At 38.7% G+C, this 17,851-nt stretch overlaps 1 long non-coding RNA gene across 1 annotated transcript; it reads left to right on the forward strand.

The window, feature by feature from the left end:
- The first annotated feature begins 1,904 nt into the window (after positions 1–1,904).
- LOC135311758 (uncharacterized) lies at positions 1,905–17,109 on the forward strand. Its single transcript, XR_010371342.1, has 5 exons — positions 1,905–2,060; positions 7,276–7,363; positions 10,326–10,383; positions 11,298–11,414; positions 15,242–17,109. It is a non-coding gene; the product is annotated as an uncharacterized LOC135311758 (long non-coding RNA).
- The last annotated feature ends 742 nt before the right edge of the window (positions 17,110–17,851 follow it).

The following is a 17,851-nucleotide window of genomic DNA, read 5'->3' on the forward strand; positions in this document are numbered from 1 at the left end:
GCAAATTCTTCCATCACATAGATCTTAATGAGTACTAAACAGATAAAAACCAGGTATCACATATAGACTGGGAAAAGGTCAAAGCCCACTTTGATGGCTTAGCAACTGCATGTAGTGAATCCAAAAGGTGCTTGGTTTTTATTGACTGCAATGAAGATTATTTCAGCTTGGCAGAAAATACCATGCTGTGACCAATGGCCAAGAACCCCACTTCAAATTAATCCTGCAAGGTACCTAGCAAAATTATAAAAGACTGAGTAACCACAGCTGCCATACAACATGGAATAGGAGCTGATGTTTTTTCACTTCCTTAGTAAAACAGTGAGTATCTTGCTGGAAGGCTCTGCATCCTTCATGCAGAAAGTTCACTTGTTAATATAAATTCAAATGTTCTTTCACCAAATTATCCATAATTAGAAAAGGGCTGCCAGACCAGACCTTTGTGATACAGTATCTGGATGAAACATTAGAAAATTAATGAAATTGATTTTTTCACATGTGCAGTATCTCTCCCTGAATATAATCAAAATATCATTTTTGAGAATGATGGGAACTGACTGGATTTATTGAAAATGCCTCTTTTATATTTACTGCCTTGATTTTTGTCTTACAAGATAATTTTGTGGCACACATACACGATCCTGGTGCAATCAGAATAAATGTAGTACATTTTGCATTCATTAGTATATTCAGAATCTCCAAGTCTCCATTCAAGTAAAGTATAGACACTCTATTTTGGAGAGTTTAAGGTGAATTAAAATTTAAAAACCAAGTGTATAAATGGTTCTTAATTATGTAAATGTGGTGCTTGGAGAAAAAAATATGAAGTTTGTGATGAGACAGTGTTGGCAAACAATTTTTCTTTTAAATGTTATCTTTTTTTATGGCTAAAGAAGACCAGAGGTGAGATGGTACTCATCCTTCCAAAGGCCCACACTTTTGCAGGTGGAATGTATGTAAGCATATTATACACTGACTGCTTTCAAAAATAAAAATATAGCTTAAAAGTCTAGTATTTCTAGACATGGTGCCAAGGCTGCCTGTAAATGCTAAAACCCAGCAGAAGGACAGTAGCAGGTATTTAGAGGAGGCTGGGTATATTTGTGTGTAGTGCTTCCCTTGGCGGAGACGAGCATTGCTGGGGAAGTTAAGCTCGCTATTATTGTCTGCTGCTGCATCCTGGGAGCATGCTGTGGTGTTGCCAAGTGAAGCACACTCAGGTCCTTTAGCCAAGGTATTAACCTATTGACCTACTGCCCCAGGATGAGAATGCTGCCAGCCATGATCATCTCTCATTGAAGAGTAAGGTATTATAAACATTAAAAAGAAACAACTCGTTGGCAACTAATCAGAAGATTTACCTGAGAAATACTCATTGAAATAAGTCAGTTTTTCTGGGAGACTATGCTGCTTGCTTATGCCCTATGGAAAATTTTGTCCTAATGAAATTCAACTTAATATGTATTAAAACAGCCTAGGATAATTTTGTTCAGTCATCAACCTCTTTCTGAGTGCAAAGTAAAGTTTATTTTTCTAAAGGATAGAAAAAGGAAAGAGTGTTGCTCTGTAACTTACAGTCATTCCAATCCCTACTTATATCAACTTGAAATAGCTTCATATTTTAGTGAACTAAACAGGCCATAGTTATACTGATAAACTAATTAGGGTGCAGCATGGACCTGAGCGCTACTGATAACTGCCAGCATGATTTCAGTGCGTTTTTCGTCAGTGTGACTTAGTGCTTGCTGGCAATGCCTGTGTGAAGTTTGGGAGTTAGCATGCGCCAGGGACCATTCCCCATAGGAAGTCAGGACAAAGCTGTCCTGTGTAAACGAGACAGGGTTAGTTGCCATGAGGCCAGAGCACAGTTTCTGACCCATTTCATCAACTAGCATAGACACAGTTTTAGTATAGGTGCACATGGAAAATGGTATCAAGGCAACTATGAATTGTTGAAAGAACTGGGACTATCCAGTTCCTGACAGGAAAAGATAGCTTGTCATTTATCAAACCGAGTGTTGCTCTCTTCAGTGGGCATTACAAATATGTTTCTTAGTCAGGTAAGAACTATTGTAAGATCTATTGTGAGAATGATTTAATGTATTGTAAATGTGTTATCTAATGGTTTGTAAATAAACTGACTTTTCTATCTATCTAAGGTGGGAGTGAGCTGGACCCCCTGGAAAAGCCAAGGCTGACAAAAGCTTAGATAAGAGGGGATAGTATGTAGGGATTAACTGGGGCTTGGAATTATGATGTGTCACCTATCCTGCCTAAGACAGTAATCACTGGTCTTTACCGAGGTGGACAGGCCACCTATACATAACCCTGACAAAGAACATGTATAATTTTATGTATGTTTGATAAATAGCTGCACAAAAAGTTACTACATCTTTGCAAAAACTGGTGCAGTCCAGCAAATAAAAAACCGTCAAAGTAAGGGTTAACCAAACTGAAGGGTGACTTTTTTGGTGAATTTGTTTTTGGTGTGGAGAGGAAGCAATCAAAGTGAAGGGTGACCCTATGTATTATAACCTGTTGCTCATCTCTTCAATGTGGAGAGCAGTCCATGTGCTGATACCTAGGGATCAGACCCTGCAAATGCTCCAGGCAGGGTTTCTAGGAGAATCTTGAGCATGAAGACATGCAAAGGATTCATCATCCCTCTCCCATCCAAATTCCTGTTATTCAGCTCTAGGTGATAGCCCAGATTTCTCTGTGTCACCAGGCCAGGGTGCACAGGGCTTCCAACTGCTCTGGCTAAGAAGTGGTCTAGGGAGTGTTTCAGCATCCAGCAGTGTGAGCTGCCCTTTGGCAGTGGGGAGTGGGCCTAGGATCTGTTACAATTTCAGATGCCCTACTGGTTGGGAGGAGGGTGCCTTTGAGAGGGACAGAGGGGCACCCGCCCATACTGCTGTTTCAGTTTGCTCCATCACCACATCCAGGAGTGGACCTCACATTTGCTGTAAGAGGTGCACGCATATGCTTCCACTGCACAGTAGAAGCCCATCTGTGTGACGGTGAGTTCTGGGAAAACACTGAAGGCAGTGGGAGATAACTATTCTCGTGCTGTATCTCCTGCCTTCCTCTTCTAGGTCTTAAGCCTGTCCAGTGTGGTGCCCATATTTTCCCCATATGCTGGATCACCCACAGATATTTGATGTGTCTTGTGTAAGGCATAGCTAGAGCCTTCTAAGCTCACCTGGGTCAACTATGAATGAGTTAAATACTGGGGTGTGGATATAAATCAGGAAACTGGGCAGGTGAAGGCAAGGAATGTCTTTTAGACATTGCCTTTGGGATACTCTCAGGATAACTGTGTTTTTTTGAACTTGTGCGGTGCTACCAGTATGGCCTGTGGATGGTGCAATATCCTGATGTTTCTTTTGGGGCATCTGGCTAGCCCTCCCCTCCTGGGCTTTCTTTTTGCATGCTGAAAGGTGGGTTGCTCTCTCTGTGAGACCAGGCTGGCTCCACAGTGCTTCTCAGACATTTGTTGACATGGTGTTAATAACACTTGTCGTCAGGACTGGGTCCACAGGCCAGGCTGCTAATGAGGAGACTGCTTTACAGCCTCAAAAGTGGTATTTTTAATAAGTGTGATGTGGAGAGTATACACATGCCCTGGAGCATTATGTGAATATTTTGGGTTGCATGTGAGAATACAAGGTCTTCTGGGTTAATGTTGGAGGATGGTGACAGATGGAGATAGCTAAACATGGTATGGCCTCATCCATACTGCTCCTTGGTGGAACTTAACCCCAGGATGAACCCGAGCTTCATCTTGAAGAGATGAAGGGGGAATTATCCAAACCACTACAAAGGCGAATGAAGAGCTGACATCAAGGGCTGAATGCTCAAGCTCGTGTACTTGCCTTTTTTAGTTTCACAGGTTATGGATATGCACTGTCAGTCTTCACTGGAACTTCTGCCTTTTCTTGACAGAAACGATGGTTCTATTGCTTTAATAAATTACAGTGTTATTAGTATCAGGCTAGAAACACAATTTTTAAACAATTTAATTTAAAAAGCCTTACTAGCTTCCCTATGATCCACCTCTGTGTGCTGACACAAGAAGGTGTCTGAATTTCAAGTCTGGCGTGGTTTGAGTCGTATCCTGGTGAAACATGTTCACTATCACTGCTGTACACCATGTTCTGATTGCTGTTTTGCAAAGACATTAATGAGTTTCCCAGATCATAGCCGGCTCTTTCTCAGCATAGTTTAACATATATAAACAAAATCTGTTGCAGTAACTGTGAAATGATTTGCATTCATAATTATAGTGTTTTTTCTCATAAATTGCAATCATATCCAAGAAAACATATAAAAATAGAAATACATTACTTATGCTTTATTGTTCAAAACGGGTTTCTGTTTTATCAAGCTGCAATGATGAAAAAAAAAATACATTTACACAAAACAAGAAACCTGGAACATCATACTGTGGCAAGGTGGTGACAGATCAAAATGAAGAATAGTGCAGTTACCTCTTAAAAAGGAGCTAGAACCTTTGAAATCACTATTACTGTAGTGTTAAAAGCCCCCAGATAAAAACAACACTATGCCATATAGACATGAGATGACATTATTCTAGCTGAGGGCCTCAACTGAACCAAAACATCTGAATTTTTTATAAGGTTTTACATTTTTGATGAAAATATCTTAGTAAGGAACTGTTAGGCGGTTCAGAAATATGTCTGTCAGATAGATATTCAGGTCTGTAGTGTTGTGAAAGCTCTTGGAAGTGACGGTGGATGCGCAGTTGATCAAAAGTCTCAGCTGATTTAAAATGCTCAGTAAAATCCAATTAAGCAAAGTAGAGACCAAGGAATTGAAATATCTCCTTTTTCCATTGAAGCACCTGCATATCTTTAGGAATTTAAATTATTATTGGTATATGTAGTCTACATAGGAAATAATGAAATATTTTCCCTTCCAAGAAATATAAATTACATCTAAATCCCATTTACTCAGAATATTTGAGACAGAGATACCGTATTCCGATAACAAGGTCTGAAGTGGTCAGCGGGAGCAACAGAGGAAAGAATTTGATTCTTGGTCTATTATCATAAAAACCAGATTGTGCCACTGTTACTCTCATAAAGTTGTAGCTTAGTCCTTACACCATTTTGTCAGTTTCACTACTGATGGAAATAGTATTTTCTGACATGGATACAGATAACAATATTTGTCTAAAAGAAAAAATTTTTAAGTATCCTGCACTAAATACATAGCCATATAACTTCTGACTGTGGTATTCTACTTAAGCTTTCCCCTGTAAAGGATAATTTGGCTGCAATAAGAAGTGATGGGCTTTTCCCATCTTAGAACTAAACATAAAGTCCTTCTGGAATTTGAAAGGAGTTTTTTAATGTCCTAAGGATTCTTCTCTGTAGGTCCTGGTTTTAGCTAGAACTAGGAGAATAAGTGCTGAAATGTATTGAATAAGGCTACTCTCCTGAGGTTTCCAAACCACTTTTGCTGACCCATGAGACAGGTCAGAAAAATGTCGACTTGTAGGAGTGTTTATCTGAACCACACATTTTGAGGAGCAATGGGTCACGGAAGGAATCTTTAAAATAAGAATCCAAAGTTCAAGGCTGCTTAGATTGAGTTCTTGGTGTCAGTTTAGTGTAATTTCATGGGGATCCCATAACTCTAGTGCAGTATTAATGATGATGTTAAAAAGCTCATGAATACAGATGCAATTACTATTAGATTCCCAAAGCAGTCCTTTGTGATAAGTGCAGTGATAATCCAAAACTAGGGAAAAATGAAGGGTCATTTACTGTGCCAAGCTTAACACATTTGGGCTCTGTTGGAGTAGTTGGGGAAGCCAATTTTGAAGCTGAGAGCTGTTTGTTTTAAAAGCATTGCTACTGCCTCCTATTTGTTTAATTCTAGAGCTCTAACATTATATTGTCAGAAATTGCTTTGAGAGTTCCCTTGGCAGGAGATTTTTTCTCAAGAAGATAGGACCCAAGTCATTTCACACTAATTCAGTGTAGGACCCAGATTCAATAGTGAGGGAGCCACCCCTTTGGTGGGGAGGGAGACAGAATTTTTGCCAGAGAAGCTATCTAGTATGTGCTCAGTGGCTCCCATTGGCAGCCAGGCAAGCAGCTGGTTTCAACACGCACTATTGTTTCCAGTTGGTCCTCATCTGTAGCCCCATATAGAGCACATCACAATAATTAAGTCTAGAATTTACAAAGGCATGGATTGGAGGTGGCACTGTCCAAAGCCAAGAAGAAACATGATAGATGTCTAACTGAAGCAGATATGAAATGCTGTCTTAGTCCGTCAAAGCCACCTGCAATTTCAAATAACAATAGGAATCCAAACCCACTACAGGGCTAAACCCTCCCAAATGGGAAGTGCAAAAGAAGTAACCATGCCCCTATTTTCCCTTACACAATAACACCTCCTCCATCTTGTCCAAATTGAGCTTCTGTCGACTTGCCCTTATCTAAGTATTAATCTCTGCCAGGCACAGGCAAAGCAAAGATGCCGCACCATCTGGGTTTGATGAAAATGAGGCATAGAGCTGCGTGTCATCTGCATCTTGATAGAACAACAGCCCAAATTGTGTTATTATCTCTCTCAGCATCACGTAGAGGAGGGGCACTAAAATATAGCCTGGCAGAACCTGTGTTAAAGTGTTCTTTGGGCAGATGAGCAATTGATCAAAATCACTTACTTTCATCTCCTGGGGCCCAAACCTGTTGTAGTTGAAGCCTAAAGCAGTTTTGCAGTTGACTTCAGTGGGAACTGGAGTTGACATTTGGAGAGGAAAGAACAAAATCACTCAAGTGAGTGATAGCATAAAAGCTATGCTGTTTATCACAACCAAGGACCATGGGTATCAAAGCCTGCTGACTGATCTAACAAATTAAAACAGACATCTGAGATTTTGCCCATTGCTAGGGAGAAACCATCAGTCAGTGAGACTAGAATAGTCTCCATGCTGTTGTTGTAACTCAAATTAACCTGAAAAAAAAAGGATGAAGGACAGATTAAGTTTCCAGGCTGGTTCATCTAGCCTCTTCTTCCTTCTTGGCGACCCTTAGCAAGAAGATTGCGGAGCAACGTGACAACAACAGAATTGCAAGTTCTCATGAGGAATAAGAAATATCTGAACTAATGCGTTTGTGCTCAACTTGGTTCCAAAATCCAGGTTGCAAAATGAAGTCCTTCTTCAAACTTCAAAATTGCTGCTGCTTAAACTGGCTGATATGTTACCAGAGAAGAGGTCATATTTATCTCTTCCAGTCCCAGCTGTGTGACCACAGGTGGAGACGCTGCATGTCTTGGAGAACACTGGGGCGAAGAGTTCATTTGTCCACCTCCTTTCCCCCAGGTAATTAATTACAATGGAGTAGGTTGGCTTGGCTTCCCCTGTAGGGTGACCTTTATTCTTCTGAATGGAGATCCAGCTTTCACTACTCTTTGGGGTCTGAACAGCTTAAAAGCCTTATATATTTCACCTAGGGTGACACTCAAAAGGTGTATACAAGATGGGTGATGACATAGACACAGGACGAAGTTGAAGGGAAGAAATAGTTGCTTGTTACACAATTCCCTCAGTTCTTACATTTTTATTAACTGCAGCATGCAAGATGTGCAAATGTCCTGATGGAGTGGACACACATGTACACATATCGTGCTTTACATCTGTCTGCACATATGTCTTTTGAATGGGATAAAAGATTCTCTTCTAAGCAATCTGGGCTACAGGCTCACATGAATTGAAGAAAATCTTGACAGTATTTTAATCCTAGAGATTTTCTGGAAATTTGTGAGGGGAAAAAAAAAAGACTCAGATTAAAAACTTAGCTCTTATACTAGTTAAGAAAACCCAGCATTCTAACATGATTAACATTAATAAGTAGTGATCTTAAAAGTGGCAAAAGAGGTTAAGCCACGGCCAAGCTGCATTTTAGGAATTTTAAGATAATAATTTTACTATTAAGCTGTGAGAAATTGGTCTGTACCAGAAGGGAGCAGGTTTGATAACTAATGCAGAAGGTGAATTGGAGAAGACAAATTCCTCTACAGAAACAGTGATTGAATGTAACAATGATGTAGGGGTATATGTGAAAAGTATGAGCCAAAGCACCTATGTCGGAAATAGCTGTTTTAGAAAACAAGTAGTTTTCTGATAAATGCTGAGGGATTAAGAATTAAAAGAATGAAAGAGGAAAAGGACACTTTAACTCATGCTAATATCTCTTTTTAATTTAAACACAGTTTTATGATAGGCACTACTTCCTTGGAGTAGTAATGGTATTTTAAAAAGACTATGCACATTAACTTTTATGGTGTCATCATGACCTGTAAGTATTCAAATATGGAACATGAAGACAATGTCTTAGCTTTGTAATTGTAGAAAGCCAAATCATTTAGTAGTTTATGGACAGTAAAAAGCATTAGGGTTTGTGCAGGAGGGAGCAGAGCAGGAAGTTCTTATTATCTTCTCTACATTGTCATTTTTGGATTTTAAAGAAATGTTTTCAAACTTTTTTATTATTAGATTTAATAAGTACCCAGGGTCATAAGAAACAACACTGAGAAATGAAATTTCTCCTTCATAAAAACTTCCATTTGTGTGCTGGTGCAAATTTTATAATGTGAATGTGTTTCTTACGATTTTAGGTTAAGCTGTGCAGGCTGTATTCAATATACTTACATTAAGAATTTGATGACACAAAAGTTCAGGGTTCGTTTTGCCTAAAGCATTCTTTCTCTATTGAGATTTCAGTGAAGAACAGTGAAATGTGACCAGAATAACTAAGTAATGTCCAATACTCTAAGTTATCAGAAAGATAAAAAGGATTAAAGTGGCACTTTGAAATACAGCTCTGAATGTGGAACATATTGGAGAAAATGTTTTCAAAGAGAGAAAAGAGTTTATAAACTACCTACAGATTAACAAAGTGCTGTTAAAAGAGGTGGTTGAAAGGTGAGATCTGTCCTGTCAGTAAAGGAAATCAACAGAGAAAAGAAGTCAAGAAGTCTCTTGTAATTTGAAAAACTATGTATGATCCATGAATACTTACAGTTTGTAGAAATTAAGAATGTAGTTCTATAACATCGATGGAATGATGCATCATACAAATTAGAAGCATTTTCTAGCTAAAAAGAAAAACATTTTGAGGAAGATAACAGATCTACTATCCTTTTCTTCTAAGTGGAAAAACATAGATAATGTCTGACTGGAATCTACAAATACAGTACCAAAACATTTAATCCAAGGATAAAATAAATTCCCCCAACGTATCATACTTATGTAGATTCCTTTCACATTTCTTTCTACCATTAGTTGTATAAAATGCCTTTTTTTGGAGTATTTTGTAGTGTGAAGGGTGCATGGTTGTTGCCAAAGGATTTAGATGTCTTACTAATGGGACTAGGCTGCACGTGCCCTCCATGTACAGGGGTCTAAAGATGACAGTTTAGAGTCAGCCAGGTGTAGGGGCTATAAAAAGAATATCTGGAATCAATTGTTTGTGCAATTGCATGGTCAGCATGCATATAGACATAATTACTTCTGTTTACTTCTATCTGTGCATGATTTTCTCTGTTTTAAATTGCCCAGAGCAGACAAATGGGAGAAAAAGGTTGGGATGAACAAATCTGGCATTCCTGCCCTTGCTCTCCTACGGCACCCTGTTTGTAGGTGGGCATGATGAAAGCACATCTAACACATTGGCAATACTGGCTTCCACACAACATGACTTTCACAGCAAATGTGGTTGTGAGGTTACTAGAAACAGTTCAAACAAAAGCCTATTGAATAGCAGTCTACTCAGAAATCAAAGAGCTGAAATCTGGGCATGTGGAAAAAGAACACCTTTCAATACCTTAACTATTCCCAAGGTTAGAGGTCAAGGCTTAGGCTCTGAAGCATGGCTTTAGCTTGGTGGCCACTATGTCCCGCTCAAGAAAGGGAGGTAAGAGCTGTTGGTTTGCAATGCTCTGACCTCCAGCATCACTAGGCCGTAGCCTTCTGTGTGTGCTGTTTTGCAGGTGTTAGTGCAGGAGCAACCCTGTTGCTGAACAGTATCAGAAAGAGATCAACAAAACAGTGTTCCTGCTTCCAGTGTACTCAAGGGGTAATGAAGAGTTAGTTCTTTATTCCAGCCTCAAAATACTTAAAGCTCCTGTCTTTTACAAACATAGAAATAGTGTATCAGCTATGACAGAGTTGATACAAAGTGTCTCTGACAGTAACTACTGGGGTCACTTTTCTTTCATTTTCTCTGGGTATTCATTAACTTTTGAAAATGGAATTGCTTTAACTATGTTTACCCACCTGTCAGGATCACCATCTACATGCATAAAGTACATCATCGGAGAAACATTCACAAAACAGTGAAGGTAAGGTCTATGCTCCTGTGAATTCTACTTAATCCTGTTAGTGCCTGTTTTCTCTTCAGTAGCAGTTTTACTGGAAATCAAACAGTTTTCAAGTTAATTTGGAAGAATTTATGCTGACAGAAAATTCAAAATTCAAATCAAGCACACTTACATAAAAAATGAATGCCAGTATCCACATTGTCAAATAAAAAAAATTATCAAGTCACCTGCAGATCTATTTTTTGGCACTACAGTTTTTAATTTTAGTGATCAAATACATGCAATGAATTGTTCACAGATGAGCTACATAGCAACAACTACTGGACAAATTGTTTTAAACAATGGATACATCCACAGAAGTTGTTACCTGTTCATAGACAATGCATAGACATAAAAGAAAAGGCAAAATTAGTAAAATAAATTATGCATTGCAAATCCCTATCTTAGCTCTTCTGATAGCCTATCCCTTTACTGTAGCTCCTGCTTTCACCATATGGAGAAATAAAATGTATTTCTAATTTGTTTTCTAATAAGTACTAATTAGTCCAGGCCTTTGAGATCCATAAGGAAATAAAGTGTGTCCTTGTAGTCTTCCAAATAAAGCTCTAAAGCTGCAGCTGGTACAGTCCCACATTGCTGTTCCTTCCGGCCTCCAAGAAGAAATTGAAATCATCCCTCATTTAGATTTTAATATGAGATTAAGTTAAAATCAAAATGACTAAAAGTAGCAGCAGTCACTTAGTCAATGGACAATGTATCGAAGCTGTGCCTTTGTGGTGACTTAGAAGAGGATGATCTGAAGGAAAGCACACAGAAAATGTTAAAATAGAAAGAAGCAAATGATTTTTAACTGGTTTTGTCAGATGATACTGTTAGCAAAAATAGTTTCTTGGGGAAAGCCTGTTTCGCTGTGGAAGAATCCACTCTCTCCGCAGAGCCACTCTGGAGCAGCGACGTGCAGGGCATGGGGGACAACTCCCAGGAGTCATGTCTGGAACAAGCTGTGCGTTCATTGAGCTGGTCTCCCTCGACCCACTGAAGAATTTCATAATGTATCCTTCAGCATTTGCCCATCCAAATTTTACTATAAAACTGGATTTTTACCTTTATCTTTAAACTGTGGACCACTTTGTAAGGAATAATAATAATGTGTTTGGGTACTTCAGCTGTTCCTCTTCTTCCAGTAAGGACTGCTTTCTGGGATATGCACTGTGGTGTATTTTTAGGGGGCTTGTTATGTCACACTGATGACCTCTGCAGATGTACACATGGTGTGTGAGAAGAGAAAGGGAAATGCTTTATCACCTCCACTATTTCCTCTGCCCCCTTCAGTCAGCTTTTTGGGGTCTCCACCTGTGTTTTTTGCCTTTTGACTCTGTATAATTTTCTAACGGCTGTTCTGATTACATGATCTCACCAGCCTGAGAAGTTTCTTTTGTCTCTCACCTCAAATGTTTCCTAAAAACCTCCTTTCTGATGCAGGGAAAAATGACTGCTGGTTAGTCCATTCCACACAAACTGTACAGAGAAGGGTGATTTTGCCTTGTAGAAGATTTTAATGTATTATTTTTTTCCAGCTGTAATTTGGAAAAGAAAAAAAAAAAAAAAAAAAAGAATCTGATTTTTCAAAAGGAGGAAAGAAAAGATGTTTGGTGATGGGGTCTGCTCCTGAGGTTCTCCATGGTGGTTACAGAGAAGCTGAGCAGCTGCAATAGCAGGAAACCAAGGAGATTGCCAGGAGAGACTGGGTGGGTAGGTCTATGAGACCTGGTCAGGGCTCTGTCACAACTTTGTCAAAACCAAACCATTTCTGCCAGACCTTCCAGTTTTTATCAGACAGCAAGTTCTTAGGCAAAATATTTCCCCAACACTTTTGTGACCTAAGAAAGTGTGGCTGTATCTGAGGGTACTTGGATGAGTATTCCCCATCCCGTGGAGCAACATTGGACTTCCTCTGTGGCAGTTCAGCTAGTTGCTAGTGTGGCAGCTGCCCATGGGGTGCTAGCCATCCTCCTCTCCCCTCCCCATTGGCAAGCTGGGCTTTGCAGGCCACAGTGGGCTCTGCTTCACTCAGCTGAGCATTAAGCACGCGCTAAACAGAAGCACGAGTCATGCTGCTGACATGAACTTGAGCTGATGAATAGCAAGTAGTGAAAAAGAAACAACAAATACTTTTGTTCATGCATGAAGCCCTTTGGTTGTGCAAGGATTCTGTTATCTGTATGAATAATACCATATCCACCAATGTTTGTCTGAATGCCTGAGGAAAAATGGGAAAAGAGCAGGTAACTGATACCACAGAATTGTGGTCTTGGAAAGTTTACAAATAAGGTCACTGGCAAATATTTTTGTTACTTGGTCATCTCTTGTGAGGACCATTGGTAACATTTTCTGGCGATGAGCTAGTATTTCTTTGATTTTGCTGGCCAAAGTGGGCTAAATCAAATTTCTATGTTCACCTTCTTAACATTATAAGTGCACCCATGTTAGGTGTTTTTTGGTGGCATGGCTAAACAGAAAAAAAATTTCCTAGGCAAGCCTCAAGAATGTTAGGGAGACTGCCATCTGGACATCCAGTGCTTCTCAGTCTGAATACCCCCAGGAAGAAATCAAACCCAGGTCTTCTAATTAATGACCTTAAGTATTACCACCTTTTTATTTGGTAGGAAAGTAATTGCCACCGTGTCTGAAAAAAAAAGAGTCTCTTTGTTGACAGCCTGATTCCATGCTCCGAAGGAAGCTTAGGTGGATAAACATCTACTTCAAGGTGCCTGTTGGCATTACTGATAAGAGTTAAGTAGGAAATAAAAAATGGGTATGTAGAAAAAAATGTCTGTACACGCAGAAGGAACTTTGTAAAAAATAAAGTCCCTAAGGAATTCAGGCTGTTCTTGAGTCAGATGGCAAACACAGGGAGAGAATTCAGAATAGCATTTAGTGTAAAGGCTACTCAAGCCCCCTTGTATATGCCTACATCATTTGCTGTGTCTAGCCTGCAATTTCACTTTGCAGTCACCCTCGTTTTCTTCTTCTCTTTCTGAGAACGATAATTTTTAGAAAGAACACAGGGTGTCATATCCATTTTAGGTCCATGGGATCTCAAAGGAAATAGACTGTAATGTGAATTCCTAAAAACTGGTTGTGATCCAAGCTCATGTTCTTTGCTTGTTTGTTATTTTTACTGGTACCTATTTGGCTGCTTCTAGTTTGTGTGTTACTTTTTCTGCTCATTTCCATAAATAAAATGTTCTTTCTCTGCCATGTTGCTGTTCCCCCTGATTATTTCCCACTGTGGCCTTGGTGTAATAGTGTTTCTTCTTTTACTTAAAACAGCATGCAATTGCATTTTGAGTTAAGTTAATGGGGGATGGAAAGGATGTAGCCAAATCTCTACAGGACTCCCTGAGTCTCACCGCAGCATCTCTACAAAACCTTTCTATGGGTCTGGCTCAGTTTTTCTGCTGATTTCTGTTGGCTTTGTTTATTACCTACCAAAGTAGAATATTTTGTATGTCACTTGCTGTTTAATGAAATACCCTGCAGTAGGTTGGATTTCTAGTATTAGCTTCCAGGGAACCAGTAAGAGTCCAGTGATTGTTACTGCTATTGGGGCTGTATTGGTTCTTTGCCATCATTAAAAGAATAAAGTATTACATCTGCTACCCTTGCATTACAAAGCAGCTACATAAAGCTCAGTGTAAGCTTTATTATCTGTTGGACTTCCCATAATGTCTAGCGTATAATACAGTGCACCTATTTAGCAAAAAGGTTCCTACTGCAATTGAACCTTCTCTTAGAAATAGAAAAGGATTTTCAGGCTGTGAATCTGCAGGTAGTAATTTTAATAGCCACTAATGTGAATTAATAATTCTAATAGCCTAATTTCTGATGCATTATCAGAATACTGGAGAGTGGGTTGCCATGGCTGCTATATTTTATCACTCACAGCTGTGTAAACTCTTTTAGACCAGCCTTTTTTTTTTTTTTTATTTTTAATACTAAAAAAGCTTTCGTGTGACTTCTCACTGGGGTTGTTCTTAGAGCCCTCATTCAGCATGGACTAACACAGCTTCTAGGAAAGTATTTTTTCCCCCTCTGGGAGACTGAGCCATATTATTAGCAGCTTAGAAAAAATTCACTATCCAGGGAAACATTCAAGGTAAAACCAGTTGTCATCATTCCGGCATATTTATCATTAAGAATGCATGGTCTGCGGAATACTCTTCAAGAAATTCAATTGCCCAGTGAAATAACCAGTGAGGCAGAAGAATATATTCTTTGTTTTCTAGGATGCAGCAAGCTGCAAAAATCACAGCATATTTCTTGATTTGCGAAACTGTTATATGCGGATGGGATTTGCATGGATATAAATTTCAAATTTTGAGTTCTTTGTCTAATAATCAGACAACTCTTTAAGTATATGAGTAACCTCACTCCTGCTGGGCAAAGCACTTGAGCACATGGAACTTAAGTTTTTGCTTAAAGTAAGACCTTAATTGCTGTTTCTGTCAGTTGCTCATCTAAGGTAAAAAAGTAAAAACTCAGGAGGCATGGCACTCAGTGCACAGGGCCTTTTATCTCTGATATTTTATTTATCAAAATAAATTAATTTCTCTGCCGTTTGTGGGCAACTAAGTGGTAGTCTTGATTTAGGGAGCATCTTAATCATGTTAGCTAACATCACCAGTCCATTCATATTTATAAATCTTTTGAAAGCAGTGTTGCAAACATTCATGCCAAGGAGACCCTACCAGATTTGTACAACAGTTATACTTTACTGTACTTCAACAGTCTAACTTGGTAATGGGTGAACCTTAGAGCGGAGATTTGCATCTGGTAATGAGACAAACTTTCAATTCCTTATCTGAAGAACATCCAGATCTCTGCAGTCAGCAAAACATCTCCAAATCTCGCTGCAACACACTTTATAGAGATAACGATGGTATTTCCCAGAAGTGCAAGAATGGTCTTTCTCACAGAATTTCAGCGCTGCTATTTCTGGCTCTGAATTCAAGAAAAGAAAGGGAGGGACATTTTAGAAAATATAACTCAATGTCTTTAAAAAACCCATTTGTTTCTGTTTTGGTGCTGCAAACAGGCACAGGAAGAGGAAGGGATTCACCTACACTCCTGTGCTTTCTGTACACCCAATCCTACTTTACCTCAAGATTTCTACTGAACACTTTTCAGGCAAATCCTGTTCTACTACGCTAGGAAGGGCTGCAGTACCTGCTTCTATGAGGATGGGATGCATTCTTAGAAACCTTTCTGCAGCATTACTGTTTTGGGGCGGTGGGAAGAAGATCTTTCTCTGCAGCTCAGGGCTCTGTGAGGCAGACTGTGCTGCCCTTCAGTCGATCCACAATTTGCTTCCTAGCCTCTCTGCTCTCATTTGCAGCCTATTCACCTTCACATGAGGCCTCATTTACTTTCACAGTTGTTAAGAGTCACTTCAGTTTTTGTACTTACAGTTAATGTACATTTTGTACCCTTGACACCCTAAAAGGATGACCATGGCAAAGCAGGGATTAAAAATCTTTGATGGATGACAGTCTTCCTCTTCACAGAAAGCATTTTGTCTATTTAATATTAGGACAGTTAGACAAAATTACATCTCTTTAAATGTGCCAGAGTATGTCCTTCATTATAATGAATCACACCAGCTACATAAGGCAGGTAGCACAGCACTAAAATGGATCCTCACATGACATTTCTGACCAACAGTGTCTCCGCTCACTTGGACAAAACAAGGCTATTTTATGTAATGTAGATATAACATACAAGAATACACACACATACATACAGTTACTTTGAAATATAAACTAATATAAAAATATTCTATTTTTTAACTATGGGAAAATACTAGGAACATTTATTTTTCTTGACTCATTCTGCTTCTTAAAAAAGAGTTGACAACTGGACCCTTTTAGATTACAAAAAAAGTGTCTTTCTATAGCAAATATAGATACCCTCACACTGTCCCTCAAGAAATAAGTATATAATCGGATTAGAAGATATTTCAGATTTGGACAGCTCTAATTAAATTACTTCTAACTTTTACTGGCCTCCGTGGATCAATCTCTTCATGACCTTCACAGTCCATCAATATAAGCACAAGCAAAGAAAAAAAATCTTCTACCTCAAAACTCGAGCCTTTTTCATACCAGCTCCCCTCCCCTGTAGTTGGCTGGATTTGCTTGCCACTCAACCTCATCAGGCATTAACATTAGCTTAAAAAAAACCCACCTATTTTTTTACATTCACTTTCTTCCATGGTACAAACCCTGTGTAAAGAAATTTCTTGTGCACTCTGGTTTTCTTTTGCATACATCATTCACCATCTTTCGAGGTAAGGAATTTAAATGTGTCTGATGCCTTTATCTTTTTGACAGTTTAAGGATAAAAGTTCTGTCCAATGTGATGAACAAAAGACTTTTCCCTTTAAGTGTATAAAGTAGAAGACATTTTCTTTACATCTCTTAGAAGATTAAATGCCACATATTATTTTGCCTAACATTTGGGAACTCTTTTACCTGAGAAACCCAGAGTCTTTGAGGTCCTATTCTGATCCTTTGCATTTACATAGCGTAATTGTAATCTGATCATGTATCTCCTCACTTGCCACAGTAACGAATGAGAACATACTCTGCCAGAATTCTGTCCTTTTGATGTAGATGATGTGCCTCAACAGTAGGCAATTTAAGGGGTCTGGAGGTAGAACTGCATATTTAGTTGCTTGGCTCCTGCTGTGCTTACTATGTGCTTAAAATTTTCAGTGTTAGCTCTTATATAGAAACAAAAAGAAATAAAAAGTTTTCAAAATTAGCTTTATTTGATGAATTAAATTTAATTACAGTGATGCCAGTATGCATTAAAGTGAAGGTTGCTGCTATGAAACCACACAGCCAGAATCAAAACAGTTTTCAGTCAACAATGTACAACCACTGTATCAAATTCAATCTTGAAGTAAGTACAAACCATCTCAATTAGAGCCATGACATTCTGTGTGTCACAAGACTGATCTTTTCCCCACTAATTTTTGTGTAATTTAATGAGTGTATCTGGAAGGAAAATGCAGTCTAATGCCTTTATTCCATGTGTAGAAATGATTAATCATAAGCCTCACATTGTCACTGCTGAGGATAGTGCATTGACCTTGGATGACCCTGGTTCAGAAGGATGACCCAGCTTAAAAAGTTGCAAAGTGTTCATCATGTCATATTTAGAAATATCAAAATAATCCTTTGGATGGATAAAAAAAAATTCAAAACTTCTGTGAAGTTTTGGAACTTTACTGAGAACTAAAGCTACTTTTATTGATAAAAAGTAAAATATGTATTTCTAAATATCTTTTTTAAATTATTTTTTTCTGCTCAGAAAGAAGATGCTTGCCTGTAAAAATGAGACTTTTCACCAAAGTACAGAGTCAGAGCACTTCACAATTTTATTTTAATTCACCTTTATAACTTGTTGGAGAAAAAAAATCTTT

The sequence above is a fragment of the Phalacrocorax carbo genome, chromosome 2 (assembly GCF_963921805.1).
Source record: "Phalacrocorax carbo chromosome 2, bPhaCar2.1, whole genome shotgun sequence".
Taxonomy (NCBI): Eukaryota; Metazoa; Chordata; class Aves; order Suliformes; family Phalacrocoracidae; genus Phalacrocorax; species Phalacrocorax carbo.